The 13,196-nt window shown below is 40.1% G+C and overlaps 1 protein-coding gene across 1 annotated transcript in view; it reads right to left on the bottom strand.

Annotated features, from left to right (window-relative positions):
* ABCB1 (ATP binding cassette subfamily B member 1) overlaps positions 1 to 5,061 on the bottom strand; it is a 1,009,232-nt gene extending 1,004,171 nt beyond the window's left edge. The window contains exon 1 of the mRNA XM_044067521.1: positions 4,805 to 5,061. The gene's annotated coding sequence lies outside the window, so the exon portion shown is untranslated. The remainder of the gene's footprint in view (positions 1 to 4,804) is intronic.
* Positions 5,062 to 13,196: the final 8,135 nt, after the last annotated feature.

Below are 13,196 nucleotides of genomic sequence, written 5' to 3' on the forward strand. Positions count from 1 at the left end.
TGGCACCAACCATCTGTTTCTGCAAGGCCCTTTTGTAGAGTATCCACATCATTTGGGGATTCAGTAATGGCTCCCAGTTTGCAGTCATCTGCGAACTTTGTTATCCAGAGTCCCTTAGTGTTGGCCTGTACTTCAGAGAAGTAGATGCCAAACAAGAGCAGTCCCAGGACTGAACCCTGAGGTACTCCACTTGTCACTTGTCTAGAGCTGGATTTGGAGTTGGCTACGTTTACAGTGTGGGTTCTATCAGTAAGCCAGTTAGCAACCCATTGGGTGACGTAGGGATTAATGCCCAGCTTAGTAATTTTATCTATGATTCCAGAGTAAGGGATGGTGTCAAAGGCCTTGGCAAGGTCTAGATAGGCAGTGTGGTCCACCTTACCCTTGTCCATGGCTCTGGAGACTGATTCAAAGAAGTCAATCAGGTTCAGGAGACAAGATCGGCCCTTCACGAACCCAAACTGGGTGGGGTCCAGTGTTTGAAGGTCGCTAATGTCTTTGTTTATAAGTTCCATGATAATATGCTCCATGGCCTTGCAGATAAGGCTTGTCAGACTGATGGGGTGGTAGTTTCCGGGATCCAAGGTGGATCCCCCCCTTGTGGAGTGGGATAACTGTAGATCTGCGCCACTCAGTGGGCATGAAACCTGAGGTGAGGCTATGATTAAACATGACACTTAGGTGGGGTGCCAGTTCATTTTGTAGTTCATGTAGTACACAGCCCAGGATGTCATCTGGTCCCATGGATGCTGTATTCTTAGCTTTGGAGAGTGCATTTTCTACCTGTGTGGCCGTTATTACCGGAATTTGGCAATCTTCCAGTATTGAGATGGGCCATTTAGGGGGTGAGAGGGGGGTGAAGTTGGCACTGAATCGATCTGCCAGGATATTGGCAATATCCCTGGGATCAGTATATTTAATGCCATTTTGTTTTAGCTCAGAGCAGATCTGAGCATTGCCATTTAGATTCTTGACATAGTTATAGAATGCCTTGTGGTTGTCTTTGGAATCTTTGGCAATTTTATTTTCGTAACTAGCTTTGGAGGATTTTATAAGGGATCTCAGTTTCTTACTGAGGCTGGTAAGGAAGTTTTTTGCATCCTGGGATTTTCCTCTTTTCTGCAACAGTTTCTTCCTTTTGTTGTAAAGTTTGTTTATAGCAGGGGACCAGCGGATTGGCTTCCTTTTTGTGGATGAGAGCATCTTGGTTCTATTTGGGATGGCACGATTCATGCATAAGCGGATGTGCTTATACAGTGCCTTAGTGTAGGATTCAGCAGTTGAACTTTCAGTTCCCGTCTGCATCGGTGTCATGAAGTTTGTCACTTCTGACTTGAGTAGCATGAAGTTGGCTTTGGAGAAGTTGTTTATGGAGGTTTCCTTACTGGGGGTTGGGGGTGGGATGTGGATGTTAAGGGTGATTAGCTTATGGTCAGACCTGACTAACGAGGGGGTGACCATAGGTGTGGAGCACTGATTTCCCATGTTGGTAATGACCAGGTCTAGGATATTGGAGCCCCTGGTGGGACTATGGATTAGTTGATCTAGGGCATTGGAATTTATGAATTCCAAGAACCGTTGGGCAAAGGTGCTGGTCCATGAGTAGTTTTCCTAGTTAATGGCAGGGTAGTTAAAATCACCCAGTATTAGGGTGTTTGGTTCTATCTTAATATTTTCCAGTGTGTTTAAAAAGGTGTAGTGAGAATATTGAGGTATGGTGGGGGATCTGTAGCAAGCTACAATTTGGATTGCAGTCTTACCTAGTGTTAGTTGCACCTGGAGAATTTCAGACGCATTGTGGTGGGCAACTAGCCTGGTGGTGTGAATATCCTTGGTGAATATTGACACTCCTCCACCTTTAGAAAACATAAAATTTGCAAGAATCTGAGGCACATTGTTTCAGATTGGTCCTAGTCACTTTTATGTACTTTAGCTCTACGAAAAGCTCGCTGATAAACTGGATTGCATGTTACTCTAAACTGCTTACATTTCATAATATGGACCATCAACCAAATGGTCACCTGGATTGCAGTCAGGGCTTTATCCCTCTACTCCACCTGAGTGGCTATATTTCTGCACTCTGCTGATTATAAAATCCCAAGCTGAGACTGAAAATGGTCCACTTGGATTAGTGTTATATCACAGTCAACAAATGTATAAATAACTAGAAAAATAAATAAATATAAAAATACAGCTAAACAAACAAATACTAGTAAAAACAAATGCAAAATAACTAGCAACCCTTGCACAATAATGCCCTCAGGGGTGAGTTTTGCAAGGAAATGATGAACCATTTTATGAGATGAGAGACTCACTACCACACCCCTTAGACAGTCCAGTTTTCTCAGTAACATCAGCCTTGTTAAATATTAATGGTTCCTTGTGACCCTTCTTGAAAGTATTGCAGAATATTTCATCAGGTTGACAGATCAACCAAAAGAGGTGTTAGGCATCAAACTCAAAAAATTATACTGTACAAAAAGGAAACATCAAATTGAGGAGTCTGTAAGCATCTGATAGTCGCCGGAGAGCAAGATCAAACTGAAGCAATAGCAATTCATGACACAAAAAGATAAGTATCATAGTCCCTACTCATTAGACAACACTATAAAACAGCAAACAAGTACCACTTATTTATTTTTGTTCATTTATGTATTAACTGGGTGGACCCGAACATAGGCACTGTTTACCCATTACCTAGCCTGCTGGTGAAATCGGTTACAAGACATAATTGGAGCTAGTTCATATAACTGGATAAAAACTATAGGAGACATAAGAACCTTGTAACAAAGCTTACAGGCCGGGTAGCTATGAGACACTATAATCTGAAGTAGGATTTACAACAATTAATAGAAAGCAGAAGAATTATTAAAGACATATTTAAAGTTCATAAATGCAGAACAGAAACTTCATACCTATGAGACAAAGCAGCCACTACACCTATTACTTGACCAAGTTTCTCAATCTAATGTATGTTTTTACTACCATTTATACTGATGAGGTTACGCATTGTGATACCTGGAGAAGGAACGGCCTACATTTAAGCAGGATCTTTTTACATGCGTAGTCTCTTTTTCTCAACCTGAATTCTCTTCTACTTATAAGAATGAGGCCCAATGAAATGCAATGTCAAAACATAGCATCTATCATCAGTATTCACTGCCATGAATTCTCAAATGTTAAAAATGAAGGAAAATAGCATTGTATAGCAGTAATACCTGTTAATGGTGGGAGATAATATTGAATTTACTCCTGAAGGGGCATGTTTGAACTGAAAATGAAAAGCCACATTTATTCCTTTGAAACTAATATAGATTTAAGGCAAGGCTTTTGTCTAGTGATCCTATACAACTAATACATAAATTAAAACAAATAAACTGAAGGCCAAATTTTACTCTATAGCTGAAATTGCTAATAAGATCATAGGAAGTTACAAGGCTATTGACCCTGAGGCCCTTATAAACCTAGCCAAGAGTTTAGCCCATGTTTAGACAAGTCAGCACCCAAAGCTCCTGTCCAGCAGGGGCACAGGTGGAACCCCAGAGGTATATTTTCTGTTTCCTATCCAGTTATATGAACTCCACTCAAGTTTTATTTTAATCATTTGTTCTTTATTGACAGGGATACTCCCACTAGGTTAGTGGCCTCTTTTAAGGGGATACCCTATGTGGTATTTATATTACTTGTGGAAATTTTGCCCAGGGCATTTGGGAACTTCCCCCGCTCTTTTCAATAGGTACCACAGGATCTTCACATCCACTGAGCTATCACCAACTTGACAAATCTTCTAGCAAACACTTAAATATACTTTAGTACTAAATTAGATATATGTCTGAAATATTTGTCTTTCTTTATACAGAACCCTACCTGTTTGGACAGGACAGTTGTGACCTACGGGGGAAAAACTATGTAAAACAATGTCCTTTTTGGACAAAAAATATTTTCTATCTTTCTTGATTGCGAAAGTAATTATTATTTATCTGTGGTACCTTAATATAACACAAAACAATAAAACAACTCAAATTTATACCAACAATGGACTTTATTTTGAAAAAAGTGACCTCTAACTCTGCACTGATTGTGAGTGGATTTTGTCTTGTATGCCTTTGTGAAAAATATCCATTTTGGGAATTTGAAAAAGTAGAGCCCTAGTGAGCTTTTACATATGTTAGTTTCACAGTCCAACAACTCCTGAAACTATGTTATCATTTTATCTCACAGCCCTGCTATTCTCGTTGGAAGATAGCTATTTTCTCTTAATACGCTGTGAGAAAAATACACAGACGAGTAAACGAGATCAATTCAGGGCTCCATATATTCTCCACAGATGTTAGCTAAGACAGTAGTCACACAATACAGCTGTCGCTTGTGTCACATGACTCTAAAGTATTACTATAACGTTAAACTGAAGACTACAAGGTAAGGAGGGGATGGTTTGTGTCTCGTATAAATATAGTGAACAAAACAAGAGAAAAATACCCACGAAGATAAATACCAGAGGTTGCACTGATTCACGCAAGGCACGCTATCTTATAATTAACCAGTAATTTAACTATATAAATAAACACTTATCCGCTGTATGTTGTTAGCCAGCGCAAGTAACACACGAATACAGACAACTGTTAGATGTCATCTATGGAAAATAAGGCGGTTCTATAAACCAGGCGAAATGTAATCACATCGACCGCTCATGTAATTAATTCAGCATATTACTAACAATGGAAAATACATGGTCGGCTGCATTGTTTGCCCACATGTCTAAGAGATATTTAATTGAGCGAAAAAGTACAGTTGTGTAACTTACTTTCTTTGCTTGTTGAGCGCCTTTAGCGAATGCCAGACTGTTCAGTGAGTTATACTTTGGAGCCACTGATGATGTTATTCACGCTTACTCCCTGTGTGTAAAGATTCAGGAAGAAGCAGATACTTATATTCAAACCTATGACCCTTCCTACATCAGGGTGAGGCTGCAGTAAATCAAGTTCAAGTGTACATTTATGTCCCAGGGACAGCGGTTCATCAGGTAGCAGTCACATTAACACCTGAACTGTCAACAGCGATCCCGGTTAGCATGGCTGCATTCCTATTGGTTGAGACTTGCCGGGGGAAATGTGTTACGTCATCTGACTGGTTTCCTCCCGTTAACCTTATTAATGTAAGGGCTGCAGTATCTGAGAGTGGGATCGAAATAGCATAGAGTTTAATGGATTACATTTACGTTTTCTTTTAGAAAACTGAACGTGAAGAAATTGAAATGCAAACGCATTGATAGCATGCTGCTTAAACAACTTCTTGTCGCGACAAAGGACAGGCAGAAACGCAGACTGAAGTGTACTGACCGTGGATGTTGTCAAACATGGTCAATTCCCGTTTTTCAGTGACTGTACTTGACATCTTGGGTATTGGAATAAGGGGGAGGTGTTACTGTACCTACCCTCTTAACTTTGCTCTGAGAATTCTGTCTTGCGCGAAACACCGTTGCAAATCACTCAGACTCATGATGATACCATACCAAAATTTATATACAATATAACTCTCAATTGTCAAGATTTTCGCATAATGTTCATATGTAGGTACTAGGCTATCGGCCCAAGGGCCTACGTTAGCCTAGTCAACTAGGTTCCCTGGCTTACGCCACCCAATAAAGTTATTTTCCTGTGCCACTGTCGAGCAGATACACATAAGTGATACCCGGGGTGTATTTCCTATTTCCCGTCCACTCATCAAGATTTTTCTTGACGAGTGCTAATGAAGAACTTTGCTTGACATAGATGGGTAGCTTGTTTCAGAGTATAGGAAGTCTCTGGGACAGGAATCTATCCCTCCAGCATGTCTTGTTTATTGTGGTGACAAGGTTTAGGTCCCTAGAGCGTGTAGCTCGGAGGGATTGGGATTTCTTTAGGTGTAGCATGTCCAACAGCTCTGGGTTTGACATAGCTTTATATGTTAGGCAGAGATCACATCGGAGTAGGCGATATGCTACAGAGTAAAGCTGGAGTTTTTTGAGACGGTCAGTGTAGGGCATTTGTTTGAGGCCAGTAATCCTCTTTGTGAGGTACTTCTGTGGCCTTTCCAGCTTCTGCAGATGTCTTGTGAGGTACATTCCAAAAGGGCATTGTACTCTATAATGGTTCTAATGAGTGTAAAGTAGATGGGAACAATGACCTCTTTTTTCCCCGGATAAGAAACCTTTTATGATGAGGTGTGTCACGTAGAAGGACTTCCTGACTTCTGTGGCGATGTGACTATCAGAGGTGAAACTACTGTCCATCTGGGTCCCAAGGTCTCTTATCACACACTCAGAGTTAAGTAGATTGCTGCCTATGTGGTAGTTCATGGGTACAGAGTGTTTACCAAAGGGGATGACACTGCACTTTTTTGGCATTGAGCTTGAGGCCGTGACTCTGACACCAGGCATCTGTCTCAGCGAGGGGCTGTGAGGCCCTTCTGTACGATGCCCACATCATTTGGGGACTTGTAATAAAAATAAAAACAACCACCAAGGACAAGAATGGTAGTCTTAAACGGTGTGTAAAAAACAGATTTAATAGAACACTAAAACATTACCAAAATGACTAAGCGCTTTCACCAGATTACAACACTGGCTTCTTCAGAGTCATTTGGTGTTACAAGCATTTCCTTTAAATAATAAACTGTTTGATTAATTAAATATGGAACCAGCCAATCAAAAATTTTTTTTACAAACAAAGCTGATTACAAATCAATCATGAATATCAATTAAAATCCACTCCTTGTTGTCCATAATAAAATGTGAAAAGTTTAAAATGCATAAGAAACAGGCAGAAAAAGTCTTTATATACCATGTACATGCAGTAAACTTGTGCAATGAACCAAAACCTTGATAAATTAATATATAAATAAATAATTTCATTAGATCCTACCATATTTTGTATATTTATTAAGAAGTATAAATGTTTAAATGTTTAAAATGTTAGTGTTGTTCTTCTCTCTCCTATCCCATGCTTAAACCTGGCTTGCTTTTAACTTTAAAATGGGCATCAGAGAGACCCCATCATTCAAACCAGGTAGCTTCAAAGCATTAAGCCTGAGCTGGCACTCTGTTTCCAAAGCACCAATATTGTTGTTAACATAACACCCCCTTTCAGTGGTGACCACCTATAACAAAAAACACAATTTTTTTTAAATTCTTGCATTTTTTTCGTGTGTAAATAAAGTGCATTGTGTTCGTCCTTTCTTTTAATGCACCTTAAGTGTTCATAAATCCTATCCCGTAGTCTACGGATGGTCTTCCCCACATAAAACGCTTCGCATGAGATGCAGGAGGCAACATAAACTAAACACTTAGTGTTACAATTACATAATCCTGGACATGAAATGGTGTATTTATAGTCCTTAACACAAAGGTAAGGGCCATCATTAATATATCTACACCATCTACACATACCACATTTTTTCATAAGTGACTTTTTATGAAAATTCACTTCTCTTTCAAGAATGCCTTTGAGGTTGTTACCTCTACTATACACTATTAAGGGTTCTTGACCTAAAATTTCTTTAATAAGATCACTTAAACAGAATTTCCAACCGTTCCTCAAACATGAGCCTAACTTATGAACCCTGTCATTGTATTTTAATACAAACATGGCACCTAATTTGTCTTGCCTAACCTCATTGTCAGTAACAATTACTTTATTCCATAATATAGGAATGTAACGTGTTTCTCTTTTTTTCATAATCTCTTTTTTGATGTTAAGTAATAATTTCAAAGGGTACCCCCTGTCTAAAAGCATTCCTATCAGTTTATACATTTCTTCTTTAAAGGTATCATTGTCATTAACTAACCTAGATGTTCTTACCATCTGTCCCTTTATGACGCCTTTTCTCTGGTGAAAGGGGTGGCAACTGTTGAAATGTAAAAGTGAATTAGAATAGGTCTCTTTTCTGTAAATGTTAACTAAAGAGACCTTGTGATGTTTTCTTGATAGTTATATCTAAAAAAATTATTTCCTCATTGTTCCAAGAATAAGTGAATTTGAATTCAGTAGTGGCATTTAAATAATCAATAAACTCAACAATAGTTTGTTCATCCCCCTTCCACAAAATGAATACATCATCCAAGAACTGATTGTATAATATGATGTCTTTATACTTCGAAGGAAAGATGAATAGTTTTTCCCATGCAAGTAGTACCAAATTTGAGAAAACAGGAGCACTTTTAGCTCCCATCACAGCACCAGTTAACTGCTGGTAGATTTCACCCTCAAAACTAATAAAGTTATTTTTTAGAATCTTCTTCTTTTGGCTTTTTCCCAGGTAGCAGTTGCCACAGCGGATCACCTGTCTGCTCATGATTGGCAGCGGAGTTTTACGGTGTGGAGTTGCCAGCCTGGCACCCAACCTTCCACAGAAGGCACACACATGCACACACTCACACCTATGGCCAATTTAGAGTGTCCAATCCACCTACAGCATGTCTTTGGGATGTGGGAGGAAACCGGAGCACCCAGAGGAAACCCACACGACCACAGGGAGGACATGCAGAATCCGCACAGAAGGCACCCCAGCCAAGAATCAAACCGGAGAACCTCTTGCTGTGAGGCAGCAATGCTAACCGCTGCACCACCATGCCCACCCAAATGATTTCCATTAAATCTATCAGCAGATTAATTTTGCTTTTGTCTGTTGTTTTACTATTTAAGAGACGTTCATGGAACATAGTTAAACCTTGTTCATGTGGAATAACCGTGAATAACTTGACAACATCCACTGTTAAAAAAACATTACTATTATTGTCTTTAACCTCCCTAAGCCTCTCAAGGCAGTGCCACGAGTCTCTTAGAATATGTGCAGCTTCTTCAAGTGCAATTTTAGACCAAGTGTCCACAAAGGAAGCCAGGGGCTCTGTCTTCGAGCCCCTAGCAGCAACAATCGGTCTAAACGGAGGGTTGCTAATTCCCTTGTGGACCTTGGAAATCCCAAAAATTGTTTGTAAAATAAGAGATTTTACTATTAAGTAATCATATTCTACTTCATTTATTGCCCCTTGAAATAATGCATCCTGTAAAAAAAGATCTATCTTTGAATAAGCTTTATTTACCTCACTCTTTGATACCCTACTATAAGTTGACTCATCGTTCAGTATTTGAGTCATTCTAACACAATAATCAGTCTTAGTGGCTGTTTTTCTTTTTTTCTTTTTATTACAAGTATAGTTTTTTTCATTTGGAATTTGTGTTACTTTCATCATTTGGGGACTTGACTATGGCTCCTTGTTTGCCGTTATCTGCGAACTTCATTAGCCAGAGGTCTGATGTGTTAGCCTGTACTTCAGAGAAGTAGATACCAAACAGGAGAGGTCCCAGGACTGAACCTTGTGGTACTCCACTTGTCACTGGTTTGAGGTCAGATTTGGAGTCTGCAACTTTTACATTGTGGGTTCTGTCAGTGAGCCAGTTAGCAACCTATCTTGTGACATAGAGATTTATACCTAGTTTAGTTAGCTATAATTCTAGAATGGGGGATGGTGTCGAAAGCCTTGGCGAGGTCAAGATAAGCTCTTTGAACCACATTACCCTCATCTACGGCTTTGGTGACTGCCTCAAAGAAGTTGATCAGTTCAGGAGGCATAATCTGCCTTTCAGAAACCCGAACTAGGTGGGATCCAGAGTTTGGAGGTTACCAATGTCTTTGTTTATGAGTTCCATGATGCTACTTTATATGGCCTTGCAGACCAGGCTCGTCAGGCTAATAGGGAGATAGTTCCCAGGATCAGTGGTGGCTCCCCCTTTGTGGAGTGGGATAACTGTTGCTGTGCACCATTCAGTGGGCACAAAGCCTGATGCAAGGTTATTATTGAACATGGTGCTTAGGTGGGGAGTCAGTTCGTTCTGATGTTCGTGTAAAACGCAGCCTGGGATGTTGTCCGATCCCATGGATGCTGTGTTTTTGGCTTTAGAGAGTGCAGCTTTTACCTGCGTAGTTGTGATTACAGGGACTCTGCATTCTTTCTGTATAGATATGGGCCCTTTAGGGGGTGGGGGTGGGGGGTAAAGTTAGCACTGAACCTATCTGCCAGGATGTTGGCAATATTAGTTGGTTCAGTAATTTTCGTGCCATTTTGCTATAACTCACAGCAGATCTGGGTGTTGCCATTGAGATTCTTGACATAGCTATAGAATGCTTTGTGGTTGTCCTTAGAATTAGTGACGATTTTGTTTTCATAGCTAGCTTTGGAGGATCTTATAAGGGATCTCAACTTCTTACTGAGGTGACAGGTGCAGGCCATCTCTGGCAAAGCATTTTGGTCTGTCGACCATGTCATCCCAAGAAGACAGATACTGGATCCCCTTAGAATGACACCAGAAGCTTAGCCAATTGTTGAAGTCAGTCATTTTGTCCTTGTACTGCGGTATCATTCTGGGCGATGGCAGAATGCTACTCAGGGCTAGGGTCATACATGCCTGGGCTACAAGATCGGAGAGCTCTTCTATGTCTCTTTTCATGTAGTGCAGGGAGGTACATCTCAGGTCATTCACACCAACATGGACAATGACAGAGTCATATTTGTACTTGTTATGGAGTGACCTGAGTGCATGGGTTATGTGGCGGATCCTGGCACCCGACAGACAGCTGACAGTAACCTTCTCCTTGCTTAGCCTGGTGAGTGGGACATCAGTATGCCTGACTATAGAGTCTCCTATGACTAGTGTGTTGGGTACGTTGTTTTGCCGTATTGGCTGTGGTTGAGTGGCACACTGAGTCTGTGGGCTATGTGTCATTTGGGTTGTGTTGGGGGATGGAGGTTGCTTGCGTTTCTGCTTTGGAGGTTTCTGTTGCTTAGATTATTATTGAGAGCCTCTGCGAATGTTTTTGTGTTACTATGTGTGGATTTTGGTGGTGTAGATTTAGTGAGACTATGTGATGAGTGTGGTGTGGTGCAAATGTTTACCTTCTCCTCTTGACTGTCAAGTTCAGTCTTGGTTGGAGAGAGCTTTACCTCCAGTTTGGCTAGATAAGTGCATCTCTCACGGGTTGTAGTGTTGGGTGGTAGGAGGAGAGGGTTGTCGGTGTACATGAGGCAATTTCTACATTGCCTCAAGATGCCCAAATTCATCAGATAGACAGGAGAGAACACTGGAAGCTGACCCTTGGACATGCCTGAATAAAAACTATTTTCCTCTAGATAAGTGAGGAAAGTGAGTACAATAGCTGTTTTTCTTTAAGCAAGTGAGAAAAGTAAGTACAAAAACTGTTTTCCTCTAGGTATTGAGGAAGGTTGAGTCCTATAGTAATTAGTAGCTTATTTAGTGCTTACCAAGTTCTGAACAAGTGCTGAGCATGAATAAGCAAATTTAAGTGCTAAAACTAAGAATCTGTATCTGCACTAAATGAGTTACAGGGCAGAAACAAGTGCAAATGCAGGCTTTCAAATCAGAAAGTTGAGAGAGATGGAAAAGATTGCCTAAACGGCCAATAACTACAATTTTGGGCCAGAACCACTCCTTATGTGGTAGACAGGTTACCTAGTGCTTATCACTCCCACTGATAAGCTAGAAGGCTACACTCCAACACAGAAAGGCTTGGGGGGGGCAGAGAAGATTACATACAGTCCTGGATACAGCAAATCTGTATCTGGACTACACTAGTTACAGGAAAGGTAGGAAACAGGCTTACACTATTTTTTTTTTTACAGAAACGTAGCTAAAACAGCAGTGAAAACAATTCACATGCAGTGCAAGCTAGCACACTTGACTATGTAGCAATATTAGACCAAACACAGTTTAAAAATGCATTTAAATTAAAAAGGACGAAACGCAAGTGCAGAAGGAGTTTATTAGGTAGAATGTGGTAAAGAGATGGGACTGGGGGAGTGTCCCAGATCAAATCTACAGTGGGGCGGGAAACTGCAAAAGCCACCAAATTTAAACTACGAGCCAGAAATAGGGAGGGTGGATGGGACAAAACCCTTTCAGCAGAGATCTGAAAAACTATAAGCAACAATTAACAGTACAAACTGTAAAACCAAAAAAATATATACTTAGTTCTGTATATTTCCAGATATATTGAAAAGCAGTCTCTCAGAACACAGGTTCCAGCAATGAAATGCAGGCTGTTACTAACAGGTCTAATTTTATGCAAGTGATCCTTCAGTTAGCTAACACATAAGCTGTAAAAAACAGTTATACCAACTGAAGATACAACAGAAAATAGGGGGAGGTGGGAGAGAGAGAGAGAGAAAGAAACAGGCTCAAATTATGCATACACATATCTTTCAAACCACTTAATAACCTGCCATGCATGTACAGTAACTTATACTCTTGTATGTGAACAATTCCAGATTAACTTTTTTAGCCATAATTTAATGGTTTGTCATTTGTATGGGGAGTTCAGGCTCCCATACATTCAGAGAAGCACACCTAAACAGCATAAATCTATCAGCACCACTTGCAAATGGGTTTGTGTTGGGCCAGATACACAATGGGAGAATTATTGGCTCACCATGCAGTAACAAAATCCTCCCCCATGTTGAGCTCCATTACAAATATGAAACAACAGTCTACACTGGCTCACTTTACTGACCTTTTAATGATCTTGGTACCCATACTGGACTTTTTATTTTTATGATGGTCCATATACTTCTCAATCCCCTTTGGAGCTGTGGTGTGAAATCTTGAAGGAATTTTTAACTGGTTATTCTGCTCTTCAGTTATTCTCACCCACCCGCCCTGTTTTTGTTTTGGTGTTAATCTTAGTGGCATTGAAACTGCCCGCCCCTCAGCCTGCCTCTGGGCCCATCTCATTTGCTCACTCAACTGAGTGCAGTGAGATCATATTCTGATTTCAGGCACTCCTACTGTGTACAAAGAGAGCATCTGGGAAATAGAAAAAAAAAAAAAATTAAGCTTATTTCCTGCCTTTCTTGTTAAGTGGTACAGACTATTTGTAGGCTTCTGAGCCCCCAAGCCCTTCTGTGTTTGAGGGAAGCCTTCTAGCTTTTTTTTTTCTTGTAAATAGCCAGTTTTCTAGTTTCAGCACTCAAATCTGTTTCTTTGATCTCAGCACTTGTTCAGAAAAAAAAAAAAAAAAAAAAAAAAAAAAAAAATTTCATCTGCTTTTACTGTACTTGTGTTTTTACCTACTTCTTTTTACTTTTGCATCATCTTAAAATACTCAATTGTATTTATTACTGCTTGGTGTAACTCATTCTAAGCCTT

This window comes from Protopterus annectens, chromosome 3.part1 (assembly GCF_019279795.1).
Source record: "Protopterus annectens isolate FY-2018-M chromosome 3.part1, PAN1.0, whole genome shotgun sequence".
Taxonomy (NCBI): Eukaryota; Metazoa; Chordata; order Ceratodontiformes; family Protopteridae; genus Protopterus; species Protopterus annectens.